Source organism: Struthio camelus, chromosome 8 (genome assembly GCF_040807025.1).
Source record: "Struthio camelus isolate bStrCam1 chromosome 8, bStrCam1.hap1, whole genome shotgun sequence".
NCBI classification, from domain to species: Eukaryota; Metazoa; Chordata; class Aves; order Struthioniformes; family Struthionidae; genus Struthio; species Struthio camelus.
The window spans coordinates 1-13133 of record NC_090949.1 but is presented as its reverse complement, the minus strand read 5'-3'; positions in this window follow the sequence as shown (position 1 = coordinate 13133).

Below are 13133 nucleotides of genomic sequence, written 5' to 3'. Positions count from 1 at the left end.
TCTTCTGCCTGCCTCCCAGCGAGGACCTGCAGAGCCTGGATGCTGCCCTCTACTCCAAGGTATGCGCTGGATGGCGGAGGGTGGCCCGGCAGGCTGTGGGGGCTGCTCCCTGGCTACCCCGCGCTGAGAGACAAGCGTAAGCTGCAAGCCAGGGCACGATCCCAGCTTGCCTTTCCCACCCCCATCCCTTCTTTGCCTTCTTTGCGCTGGGCAGGGCCACGGGCAGTGCCGCCAGGCTGGGCCCTCGGCAGCAGCTCCCCTGCCCTGGGGCCCCTCGCTGGGCTCCGCAGGACCATAGGTGTGCCCCTCAGGCAAGAGGAATTCAAGCCCCTCTCCGGCAGGTAAGGGGCACCAACGAAGAAGCAGCTCAACCCTGTGTCCGTCCCCCTTGCAGGCCCTGGACGCCATGGACAGCATGCTGCAGGTGCTGGCCCTCAGCTGCCCTGCCTCCGGCCTCCTAGAGATGCAGAACATCTTGCAGGTCTGGTATTTGCCAAGAGCGGGCTTCCCACCACCAGTGCCTCAGCCCAAAGGGAAGTTCCCCCCTCAGGTGGACCGCCCTCGCCCAGCAGCAGCTGCAGAGAGCAGGCTGCGGGGAGGGGACCGGCTCCGTCGCGGGAGCAGCGTTGCCCATGGCGCTGTTCTGTGAGCCCAGTGCCTCCTGGCTGCAGTCAGCATGCCTCCCTCCCGCCCCTTTCCTGCAGCGGCAGGGGAAAGCCCCGCCCTCTGCCCCTCGAGGCCAGCACTGCCGCGAGCCTTCCCGGCGCCAAGCAGGGCGAGCAGTTGCAGCCTCCTTCCTCGGCCCCCCCACAGCCGGCAGCTGGCCCTGCCCCCTCTCGGCCCCCCCATCCCTTGTGCTTTCCTCCCCGGGGCTGAGGAAGGCAGCGGCCCCCGGGACCTGCCCTTGCCAGCCCGCAAGCTTTGTTGGTGCGCCTTTGTTGCTGCTGGGCCAGAGGCGCGAGCGGCCAGCGGCAGGGAGGTGCTGGGGAGGCCCCGGAGGGCCAGGTTTGGAAAGGAGCAGGGGCTGCCGTAGGCATGGGCTCCAGCTCTCAGTGTGGCCACAGCAGGCCCGTCGGGGGGCTTTGCCCCACGCATGCCAGCGACTCTGGACGCAAGACCCCCACTCCCAGGCTTGGCTCGTGCTCCGAGGAGCCGAAGCACAAACGTGGCCAGGCATTAAGCAGAGCTGCCTCCCTTGGAGCAGACCAGCAGCTTCTCTCCTCCCAGGTCCTGCTGCCCTTCACCGAGTCCCAGCAAGCAGCTGTGCGTGAGAGGGCCATAGGCCGCATTGCCCGGCTGGCTGGTCTCCTGACGAGCTCTTCCTTGCTGCCGGTAAGGAGCCTGTGGTGCAGGCAGCCTCCAGCCACCCCATCAGCCCTTGTCAGTGGCCCCGAGTGGCCTGCAGCTCCGGGCTCCCTGCGCGGGAAGCCTGGGCAGAGGTTAAGACCCTCAGCAAGACCCTGCCCTGAAGCGGAGATCTTGGCCTGCCTCTTTGGGTGTCGCACTGCAGTCCCTGCTCTCTCAGGAGCCAGCTGTGCCTGCCCTGGGCGCATGCCATGGGCCCCCAGCAGGAGCCTGGCTCAGCAGGGGCCACCAAAGCTCTGGCTGAGGCGGGAGGCAGCCCTGCTTGGAGCGTGGGTTCAGGGCTTTGGTGCCCACTGGTGCCCCTGAGCCGTGGTGCCAGCGCCGCCTGCCTCCTGCAGGCCCGCTGCCGCTTGGAAGGAAGCAGGGCCAGCTCTGCCTGCCACAGACCCAAGTGTTTCCTGATCCTGGGGCAGCTGGTGGGGCAGCTCACCCTGTGCTGCGCCTACAAGGAGCAGGGGAGCAGTCACGGCGCAGCGGAGGCTCTTTGCCACCTCTACAGATTCATCCTGCAGGAAGAGAGTAAGAAGCTGCACTGGGCTGGCTCCTTCCACACACGGGGCCCCACACAGCAGCCACTCATCCAGCTCCCGCTGAGCAGTGGCCTGCAAAGCCTTCAGCAGCACCTGCTGCTCCCAGGCCTCCTGTCTTGCTTCACAGCAGAATGGCCCATCAGAGGCGCTGTGCCTTTCTCTATTCTTGCAAGCCGTTTCCCCTTCCCCCACCTTACCATAGGCCCAGGCCCTCCCTCCCTGCGAGTCCTGCTGCCCAGCCATTTCTGGCCTGTCCTCTTGGTCTGCCAGGGCAGAGTTCTCCCTGGCACCTTCAGTGGGCCACCTCCACCTCTGCAGCCTTGGTGCTGACGGCCCTGCCTTTCCCCTGCTGTGCAGGCAGGAGGCTGTTGCAGGATAGCCCCGAGTACCTAGAGCTCCAAAAGGCCTGGGAAGCTGCCAACACCTTCTGGCTTTTGGAGCCCAAGGAGGCCAGTGAGATCAGCACGGTAAGGAGCGCCTCCCTGGTTGGCACTGGTGGCCGTGGTGTGACTTGAGCGAAGAGAGGGATGGCTAGCGGGTGGGGCTGAGGGGGCCTTGCGGTCACTGGGGAGAGGGCTCGCACTGTGTGCGGGCAGCGCCAGTGCACGGGGACCCGGACCCCAACCGTCCACCTCCTGCCCAGTGCCACCGGCCAGCCCTGCAGAGCCGCTGCTTCCTGCCCCTGCTCCTGACTCTCCGCGGGTGGCTGTGCCAGCAGTGCCCCGCGCATCTCTCGCCAGGATCACTCGCTGCTCAGCCAAGCACTGCTGCCACGGCACTCGGTGTGACGTATGTCTCTTGGCTGCCCTGCTTTGTCCCGCAGATGTTTGGGAAATACCTTCAGCCCTCTGAGAAGACAGACCTCATCCTCGCAGCCCTCAGCGGCATGAGAGCCTGCAGCACCTATGACACGCAGGCAGCCGCTCACATGCTGGATGCTCTTGTGGCGGACGATGCCTGCCTTTTGGAGCATGTAAGTAGCCTGCAGGTGGCGTGGCCGGGGCTCGAGGCCTCCGGGGGCTTGTTTTTGCCCTGACTCCAGGCCTGGCAGGCCCGCCACCCCCTCTGAGGCCAGCACAGAGCGGGGGCAAGGGCAGCCGGTCTTGGAGGGAGCTGGGCAAATTGCTGCCACTCTGACAGCAGCCCCACTCTGAGTCGTGTGCCCTCCAGGTGCCGAAGGTGGTGAGGGGCATGTGGAGCAACGTGCTGCTCATCACAGAGGTGTCTGCGCGGCGCAGCCTGGACAGGGCTCTTCTGCTGCTGACCTGTGCATGTCCAGAGGAGGTGGTCGTGAGCCTCTTGCAGTCTTCCCCCTCATGCGACAGGTAGGGGCCCGCTTGCCTTGAGAGCTCGGGGGCCAGCAGCCTGGAGAGCTCGTGCCCTGCGGGCTGCGGGGCAGGTGGAGATTTTCCGGCCTCTCGTGAGGGGCTGGGCCCTGCTGTTGTCCCCGTGTGCCAGCCCCGGTGCGTCAGGCCGGGCTGCAGCAGCGCAAGCTGAGCAAGTGTGCCGGCCTTCAGCCCCAGAGCCTGGTCGCCTGGCTGCCTGCGTGCCCCACAAGGGACTGGAGCTTGGCCATGGGCTGCGGGGTGGGGCAGAGCCCCCAGGGTGCTGCGGGCAAGGGGCAGTGGGCAGAGGCAGGGCTGGCGGCCAGCCCAGGCCCTCTGCGGCTGCCCAGGCCACAGTGCTGCGGCTGCAGCACCCGCTGAGCGAGAGCTGTGGGCCTGCAGCGCTGCCGCAGCCATGTGGAGGATGCTGCTGTCGAAGCGCGGAGCTGCCGAGAGGGTGCTGCAGGAGCTGCTCAGTGTCCTGCAGGATTGGCCGGTGGACGAGACATGCACGTTGGATGGGGACGACAGAGTCATCGTTTCCCTGGCCGTGAGTTTGTGGACGTAGCCTCGCTCTCCCCTAGAGCTGCCCTGGCCTTGCCCGTCCAGCAAGAAGCCCCAGGTCCATGGGGCACCAGGTCCATGGGGTCCATGTCCACGGCGCGACAGGTCCATGGCTGGCAGGGCTTGTTGTGGCCATGGCCCAAAGAGCTTCCGTGCCTTTGCTCTGGCCACACAGGCCGGGCAGGCACTCCTGCTTGTCCCAAGGCTCAGGGCAGTGTGTGAGGCTCACCGCCAAGCTCGGGCAGCGCAACAGGCACGTCTCAGCAGCGAGAGCTGTCTCTGGGCTTCTTCTGCAGGCAACGAGAGTGCTCCATGAGATGCTGCAGCAGCCCAGCTGCCAGCACGTGCTGGAGGTGTTCTTCCCCAAGCTCTTCCTGGCGCTGCTCTTCCAGATTTCCTTCTGCGCAGAGCTGACGCCGGAGGAGGCTGAGATGTGCTGGGGGGAACGGCAAGGGGAAGAGTCTGCTCCCGGCAGCCCCGTGAGGTGCTCCATGCCAGCCCTGCTGTGTGTGCTGTGGAGGTGGCGGCAGGGCCAGGGGTGCCAGGGTGACGCGGCCTTTGCTGTGCACGCAGGTTGGCAGTGCAGACCATGAAAGCACTGCTGTGCCGTGCCGGCTACGAGAGTCAGGTGCTGGCCATGGCGAGGAAGGGCGCCTGGGACACGCTCCTCAGCGCGGAGACCTGCCACAGGGGAGTGGGTTTGCTGGCCAGGTGAGAACCCCCTTGTCCCTGCTCTGCCCCAGCATTTCTCCCTTGCACACAGGCTGCCCCGCAGAGCCCCACGGGGCTGCAGCTTGAGGCCTTGTGACGGCGGGCTGGCCGAGTAGAGCAGCCAAGGGAGCTGCCGCTCCATGGCTGCGGGGCTCTGCGAGCCCTGGCTAGAGGGATGGGCTCACAATCACAGACGAGGTGTTTGCCTGGCTGCTCAGAAGTGACAGTGCCTTCTTGCCTCTGCCAGAGAGATGAGGAAGAGCCCAAGACAGCTGCGTCTCTTCCTCTTCCAATGGCTGACAGCGCTGCTGAAACGTGGCGCGGCCCACTGGGAGATGCCTGCCATGGCTTTCCTGGTGGAGGTGAGCCTGATGGCAGGCGGTGCCTCTCGGGGCTGGAGAGGAGCGGAGGAGCAGGCGAGGGCTGTGCGCGGTGCGGCCTGAGGCCCAGGGCAGGGAGTGGGGTGCCAGGGGCTGTCGGCGCTGACGGCTGCCTTTGGGCCGGGCCTGGTGCCCTCGCCCGGAGCTGTTGGTGGGATCGGGCGCTGCCTGAGGCCGGGAGTCCTGCCGACCTCACCGCTTTCTCTGTGCTGTGCTTCAGCTGCTGGCCTGCAGTGACCTTTGCACAGAGGAGGACGACTTGCTGATTCTCTTCTGGAGCTACCTGCGGAGTCACTGGCGGGTGATGCACGGGCTGGCGCTCAGAGGCCTTGTGCTGCTGTGCAAGAGACAGGAGATGGTGAGCAGGGGCCAGCCGGGTGACGGTGCGCAGGCAGCGAGGGGCTGGGCGGTGGGGTGCTGGGCAACAGGGTAGCTGGGACTTTGGTGGGCCTCAGGAGCTGTGGGAGCTGCTGCCCTGTTGGAGCCTGAGCACAGGGCCAGGCTGATGCCGCAGGCAGCTTCCGGGCCGCCAGGCTGCAGCCCCCACCACGCAGGGGCCGCCGCGGGCCGAGTGCCGCCTTGGGGTGTTGCACTGCGTCACAGCCTCTGTGCACAAGCCGGGGGTGTCGGCAGGGCCTTGGCAATGGGGCAGCGAGCCCTGCCAGGAAAGGCGCCTGCTAGGGCTGGGACAGCCCGTGGCCCGGGCAGCTTTGCAGGCAGCGTGGGTTACTAAACCCGCTGCCCGTTCAAGTGTGGCGGAGAAGAGGGCGAGGGGTGAGGTGCAGAGGAGCCGGTGCTGCCCTCTCCTGCCTCGCTCTGCCCCAGCCCTGCCCAGGCCCGTGGCTGTGCCGGTAAAGGCTGCCAGGCAGCAGGTTGCCGCAGTCATCGCCATGGCCGCGTCTGGAAAGGCAGGGGGGAAGCTGGTGTGTAAGAAGGTGAGCCTTTTTGCCAGGGCAGTGGGTTCTTTCTTCAGGCACCGAGGTTGTGTTTCCCCCAGGCCAGAAGAATGCAGTACCTGTGGCCCCTGCTGGTGGGGCACCTGCAGGACGTGGACAGAGACATCAGCGCAAAGGCCCTGCTGGTGCTCAGCAACGTGGTCCACGTCATGGAGAAGCAGGTGGTGGCCCACTTTGCTCCGCTGCTGGCCGAGAAGCTGCTGCCTCTCTTTGATGAGGTAAGGCTGGGGGGAGAGGCGGGGGCCCTGTTGGCGTGTCGGTGAGGCTGTGTGCGGGCTGCGGGCTGTGGTGTGTTGCCGTGTGTGTGTGTGTACCCGCGGCATGGGAATTTGTGCTGGCCAGCAGGGGCCCTGGGTGCTGCCAGGAACGTTTTTGCCCAGTGGCTTTTGGGGTCATTGCGCTGTGCTGCCCGTGGTGCGCTGGCCTGCAGGACTGTGTTGAAGCAGCCCCTTGTCTAGCCTCAGCTGCAGGGTATTGTGCTTGGCCCCTGCAGCCGTGCCCTGTGGCTGCCTCCTTCTGCCGGCCTCTAGAGCTGGCAGCACAGCTCGAGCGCCTGGGCGATGAAGAAAGGCTCTCCAGGAGGGCCAGGCAGGCCGAGCTGAGGGAAGCCTGAAGTCCTGCTGCTGCCCATGCCTGCAGATAGGCCCTCAGTAACGCCAACGTCCCCACAGCCCCAGGAGCCGCTGTGGAGGGCCATCCTGGAGCAGCTCTGTTGGGCCTTGGCCAGGGGTGATGCGGGGAGCGTGGCCAGGGCGAGAGGAGCCCTTCCAGGCGCAGGCTTCTCCGCCAGCTCCGCTCTCCCTGGCCGCAGCATGGTACAGAAGCACGCTGCATCGCCCTGCCTGGGCCGGGGGCCATTTTGCAGTGGGTGCAGACGAGGCCCACAGCTCACTGGTGCGGAGGGAGGGTCCGAAACCTTCATCTCGCCATCAGCCCCACTGACCCCTGTGCTGACTGTGGGCTTGGAGCAGGCAGTGCTGAGGTGCCCCCTTTCCCTTCCCGCCAGGAGCCGGCCTGCGTGCGAGAGCTCTCCATCCGCCTCTTCCAAGAGGTGATGGAGGCTGTGGTGGGCACCAAAACACAGGCCCTGAAGAAGCAAGTGCACAGGAGCCTGCTGCCTCTGCTCTTCCACTGGCATGACGAGATCCCCCGTGTGGCCCAGGTATGGATGTGTAACGGGACGGGTCGTTGGAGGAGGGCGATGCGGACGCCCTGTGAGTGGGCGTGAGCATGAGGAGCAAGGGCTGCTGGCAGTGGGAGCCTTTGAAGGTGGGTGGGCTGGAGGTGCCAGGTGCTGAGGCTGCAGAGCGCCCCCTTGCTGTTTGCACCAGGCGCAGCAGTGCCTTCGTCTTCCTGCCATGCCTCCACCTGCAGCACCATACACCTGCGGGAGTGGTTGCCCCACATGTCTGCCCGGGGCACGGAACATGCTGGCAGAGGCAGTTGCCAGCTGCTCCCTCTTGCCATTGTGGGCGAGGAAAGGCCCCGAGGAGGCCTTGCCAAGAGGAGGGGCACGGTGGGGGTTGTGCGCTGGGCTGCGGTGGCATCAGCAGGTCTGTGCTGCTGTGCAGGCCTCTCAGGAAGCCCTGCTTGGTGCTGCCAAGTTCCTGAGGTGGGAGCAGCTGAGGCAGCTGGCTGAGACAGCGCAGAGCTGGAGGATCGGCGAGTGCCTGGTAAGGATGGCCCCCAAAGCCCCCAGAGGCAGCCTGGGCAAGGCCTGTGCCCCTGCATGGCCAGGGTGTGTGTGGGGGGGGGGGGGGAGTGGGGGGGGCAGGCAGCCGTGTGCCTCGCCACGGCTGGTGCCCAGAGGTGCCAGCCTGGGGCAGCACTCCCGCCGCCCTTGTCCAGCACACTGCCCCAACGGGCTCTTCTCTAGGTTGCTGTGCCCTCACTGAGCCCTGGGATGCTAAAGCGAGTGGTGGGTGGAGGGAGTGGCTGGCTGGGTGGGGAGGGTGTGCGCCCAGCCTGTGGCCTTGTGCTCTGCCCAGCTGGCGAGGGGCAGGAGAAGATCGGAAGAATACCTGCGCCAGAGCCTGCTGTACTTGGAGAGCCCCCAGGAGTGCTTGCGAGAGATGGCTGTGCGGTTCCTTGGTGAGCTCCAAGCCCTGCGGACCCTCTCTGCACTGGGGCAGCTTAGCGCTAGCCCTGGGGGAAGGGTGGTGTGGGGAGCAGGATTGGTGAGGGGCTGTGCGTGTGCCTAGGGCTCGTCGGGCAGAGCATGAGGGGCCAGAGCAAGAAGAAGGTGGAGGACATCTGCGAGGGTGAGTGAGGGCAGCAGGGTGTGAGGCAGGGCTGGCGGGGAGGAAGACAGAGGCTGGGCAGTGAGCTGCAATGCCTGGCGCAGGCCAGGAGGGCTCTGCTCCCCGTGCGGCTCAGAGGCGGTGCGGGTAGAGTCGCGAGAAGATTTCAGGGGCCTTTGGGACATTCCTGGCCAGCAAGTCCCAGCTGATCCATGTGTCCCTTCTGCTGCCTCCTGTCTGTGGGAAGAGGTGGGTGGGACAGGCCATGTCGTCCCCAGGAAGGGCTGCCTGGGGTCTGTGCAGATATGGGGGCTTGATCTCTGCTCTGGCTCTTTCTCTCAGCGCTTCAAGGCTTGGAGGAGGACGTCAGCCCGTCCATCTGTTCCCTGGCCACGCAAACCATCCTGCTCCTGAGAGCTCCAGGGAAGACGTCTGCGTCTGGAGGCGGCCACGAAGGCCTGGGCTGGCAGCTGAGGAGAGCGTGGCAGAGGTGGCACTGGCCTCTGCGAGGTGGCTGCGTTTGCTGCTAGAGCTCGGCTGCCTCCTGATGCCGGGCTGCTCTCCCCCGAAGGACCACCGGCGTGTGGGGGCAAGTTGTGGGTGGGGGCGTTGCTGGCCTCTCTCCCTGCCCGCAGGACAGCTGCAGCCCTCAGGCCCAGCCCGTGCCAGGCTTGTGCCGCCAGCCCACCGTCTGCTGGGTTTTTCCAAAAGAAGCCGCCCAGTCTCTTCGCCACGTGCCAGTGTCTTGTCTTTGCGCAAACCAATCGGTGGAGAAGGAGGCTGAACCTAGAGGAGCTCCAGAGACCCCTTCCAACCACAACCGCAGCCGCTCTGTGCCCCTGTGAGATTTTGCCAGGGCAGAATCTCACACCTCTAGCACCGAACCCCAACCTCAGCCACACACTCCAGGCTGGTCGCAGGTGCCAAAGCCAGAGGCCTGTGGGGCACAGGGGACTTCTCTTTTCTGGGGGCCCTGCAATGCTTTGCTTTCCTCCTTCTAAGCATCCTTGGCCCTGCTGGCCCTGCTGGTCCCCTGCTCCCCCGCCCCGGGGGCAGCAAGCCAAGCATCAGGCGCCTGCTCACACCAGCAACAACGGGCCCTAGGTCGTCAAAGAACCTTGGCATGGGTGTGGTGGGGCTGGCGACAGCAGCAGGGTTGGACGAGACTGGAGATTTCCCCCAGGGCTGGCCCACCCTGGAGCTCAGAGAGAGCTGTACTCCCGCTGTGGGGACTGGGCTGACCTTTCCTGATACAAAGCTGGGGTGCCACAGCCCTCGTCCCTGAACGCTGCTCTCTCCCCCCAGCTGCCGGACCCATGCCAAAGCCATCTGTGGGCAGGGGAAGGGTGTCGTTTGCGAGCAGCCACCAGAAGAAGCTGTTCTCCTGGCCTGGCTCTGCCCTCTGCAAAGCCCCCCAGCAGGCAGCGCACTAGAGCAACCTGCCCTAGCTGGCCCTGCTCGAGAAGGCGGCTTAGACTGCAGGAGCTCCAGAGACCCCCTTCCAACCGCAACCACTCTGTCATCCTGTGAGGCGGCCAGAGCAAAATCTCACTCCCCCACCACCCAACACCAACCTCAGCCTTAGAGCTGCTTGTAGCAGTTGCCAAAGCCAGAGGCCTGGGGGGGCACAGGGCGCTCCTCCCTTTGGGCTGCCTGCAGTGGTTTTTAGTCCTCCTGAAGCATCCTTGGCCCAAGCACTTTGCGCTCCCCTGCTGCTCCCCTGGGGGCAGCAGGCCAAGCACCGAGGCCTGCGCTCACCAGCAGCTTCCACAAAGGCCAAGGCGGTGCCAAACCCCTTCCTCTGCTTCTCTGCTCTCTGGTGCCTGCCCTCCTGCGGGTGCACGTGGCACAGGTGCCCCCGGACTTTCTCATCAAGGCAGGGTTGGCCTCCAGCCAGCAGAGCACCTTGCAGCAGCTACCACAGCTGCACCCATCCCAGCAGCCTGTCCCCAGGGCAGCGGAGGGTGTTTGGCCCAGCTCCTGCAAGAGCCATGCCAGGGGCCTCAGGGGCCTGAGACCTGGCTGGCTGCATTTGGCCTCTTCTCCACCAACTCAAGCCTCGCTGCACTGCTCCAGCTTGTGCTAAGAACTCCTGCGGCAGTTCCTGGGTGTTCACCTCCCAGTGGATTTCAGCCCAGCTGCTCAGCAGGTCTCCGCTTCCCCCTCCAAGGCCCAGACCAAGGCCCGCCTCCTGGCGGCACAACAAGGCCTGGCAAGAGGCACATGACCCTTCGGGTCCTGCCAAGGCTTCCTGCTCCCTGGAGGTTGGACTGGACACTGGGATCGCGCTCCCCTCTCCCAGAGCAGCCTCCTCCCTAAGGACCCAGACAGCAGCGCTCGCAGCAGCCCCTTTCATCTCCCGGCACCCCCGGAGCCACGCTGCAGCTGGGATTGCGTGGGCAGGCAGAGAAAAGCCTCTCGCTCTCTTCCACACCTTGCGTTTCTTCTCTGCTCTCTCGTCCTTGTGCCCGTGCTCCTGCTTCTTTCAGCCTGCTGGCCGTTGCCCTGGGCAGAGCATGCTGCAGCTGCTGCCTCTGCAGCACCAGCCGCCTGCACCCATCGCACAGGGCCAACAACAACCGCCCCCCCCTCCCCCCCAACCACCACCACCCACCACCTCGCTCATGGGGGCCTAGCGCATGCTCCCGGCATCCCCGGGCCTCCAGCAAGCAGCAAGGGATCCCTTCCGGGACCTCCACTTAGGACACACAGGGCACAGCCACTCCTCCACCACCTGGGGGCTCAGACCTCCCTCACTTTTTGCCCGGTGCCTCGCAGCCTGTCCCTGGGCACCACTGGGCACAGTCTGCCTCCAGCCTCTTGACACCCTCCCGCCACAGATTCATCCCCATTGAGAAGACCTTCCTCTGCCTGGCTTTTGCAGTCACGAGGCCTGAAGAGCCCCCGTTGTGGAGGGGCTGGAGCCTCTAGTGTCTGTGCAGAGCTCTGGCCTCTGATGCCGTGGTGCTGGCATGGGCACGTCCTGCGGCGCCTGGCCACAGGCACTCACAGCCCTTGGTGTGCAAAGGGAAGCTCAGCGCTTCCTCAGTCCCTAGCTGGGTCGTCCTGCTGGGCTGCTGCACTCTTTCCCAGTCTACTGCCCAGGGCTCCAGACTGATTCGCTCTCATCTCTCAAGTCAGACACTGAGCTGCTCTCCTGAGTGCTGCGACTGAGGCTGCATCAGGACCAGCACTCTCCGCTTAGCTAATGCACCAGCTTCCTGCAGCTGAACGCGGCGGACAAGAGCTACCCCTCTTCCTTGCAGACTTGCACTTGAGTAACAGAATCGCTCCGCAAAACACGCAGAACTTCTCAGAGGCAGCAGCCAGCGCTTAAACTCTGCTTTCTTTGCGACTTACAGGCCTTGCATTAATCTGTCTAGTTTCATCGGCAAGAAGCCAAGGGAATTGGGAAAGACATGTCCAAGTTTCTTTGCACCTAGAGCTCCTGCAAATACCCGGTCCTCTCAACGCCAGCACTGAACAGCTCGTGTTGTGCTTTAAGCCGGTATCAGTTCTTGCCAATTCCAGGAGCCGTGTGGATCCAGTTCTGTTTGCACCTCCGAGGGAAGTTTCTCTCAGGACCTTTCCTGATACAAAGCTGGGGCGCCACAGCCCTCGTCCCTGAACGCTGCTCTCTCCCCCCAGCTGCCGGACCCATGCCAAAGCCATCTGTGGGCACGGGAAGGGTGTCGTTTGCAAGCAGCCACCAGAAGAAGCTGTTCTCCTGGCCTGGCTCTGCCCTCTGCAAAGCCCCCCAGCAGGCAGCAAAATTAATGCAACACGAACGCGAATGCAAACGTGACCACAAAGCGCTTGGCTGCCAGGGAAGCGGGCAGGCCGGTGGGGATGGCGAAGTTCAGTCCTTTGCAGAAAGAGCAGGAGCAGCCCACCGACGCGAGGTCCTCCTTGGTGCCCGCTACCAAGTAGCCCAAGGGAAGGGACCGAGGCTGCTCAGCCGCTGCTCTGTACCCGCTCACAGGCAGAAAGGCAGCAAGGCCTCAGGGTGCCTTTTGGGCTGTGCCAGATCCTTCCTTGTGCAGTCCTGGGGCCTCCACGTGGCTTTTGGTGCATCGTCGGGGCCTCCGTGTGGCTTTGGAGGCACCAGAGGGACCTCTGTGTGCTTTATGGTGGACCCCGGGGGACGTCTAGGTGCCCCTTGGTGACCCTGATCCCCCCACGGCAGGGAGACGGGGGCCAGCACAGCCCTGGGTGGCCGCTGTCCCTGGGGCCAGGGAGGCGGGTCCCTACCAGGGCAGCACGGGGAGGCCCTGGCGCGCAGCAGAAACCCACACAAGGCGACGGCGGGAGGCCGGCGAAGGGCGCCTGGACGTGACAGGCGCTGGGGAGAAAGGCAGCCCCAGGTGAGGCCCTGGACCCTTGTGGAGGGGCAGCAGGAGGGGCTGAGCCCGTGGCCTCAAGCTGCCCTGCCAGGGCTCGGCTCTGGGCGCCCACTGGCCCAGCCCCTGCTGCCAGCAGCGCGCCCCACGCCGCTTCGTGGGGACACCTCCTCCGGCCGCTGGGCACCGATGCTGCTGCCAGAGGCCAAGCCAGCCCCAGCCCGGCCCCCGGGCAGCTCGGGGTGGGGGGCAGCGCACCAAGAGCCTGGTGGTGGGCCCCAGGGGGCAAACAACCACCCACCCCGCACGCTAAGGTAGATGGGGGACCCCACCAGGACGCTTGTCGGGTGTCGCCGTTCGGGAGGGTGCGTGATGGCCCCAGGGAACCCAGGCCGCCAGTGCAGACGCCTGGGTTTGTCTGTGCCCCGCAGGGGTGGCTGGCGGGGGTGATGGAGCAGCCGCCAGGGTGCCCGGGGAGGAGAGGTGCCCTTCGGGGCTGGTGCCCTTCCCCGCGGTGCCGGGGTGTCCCCGCGGGGCGCTTGCTGGGCTGGCTGAGGACGGGGTCGGGAGCAGCGGTGGCGGGGACAAGAAGAGGAGGGGAGCGGCCCGGAGGGCCCCAGGCGCCACGGGGGCCGGGCGCCCCGAGGACAGAGAGAGGTGTGGCAGGGGGCGAGCCGGCCCGGCACCCCCGAGGGGACCCGGCCTGCCCCTGCCCAGGCCGG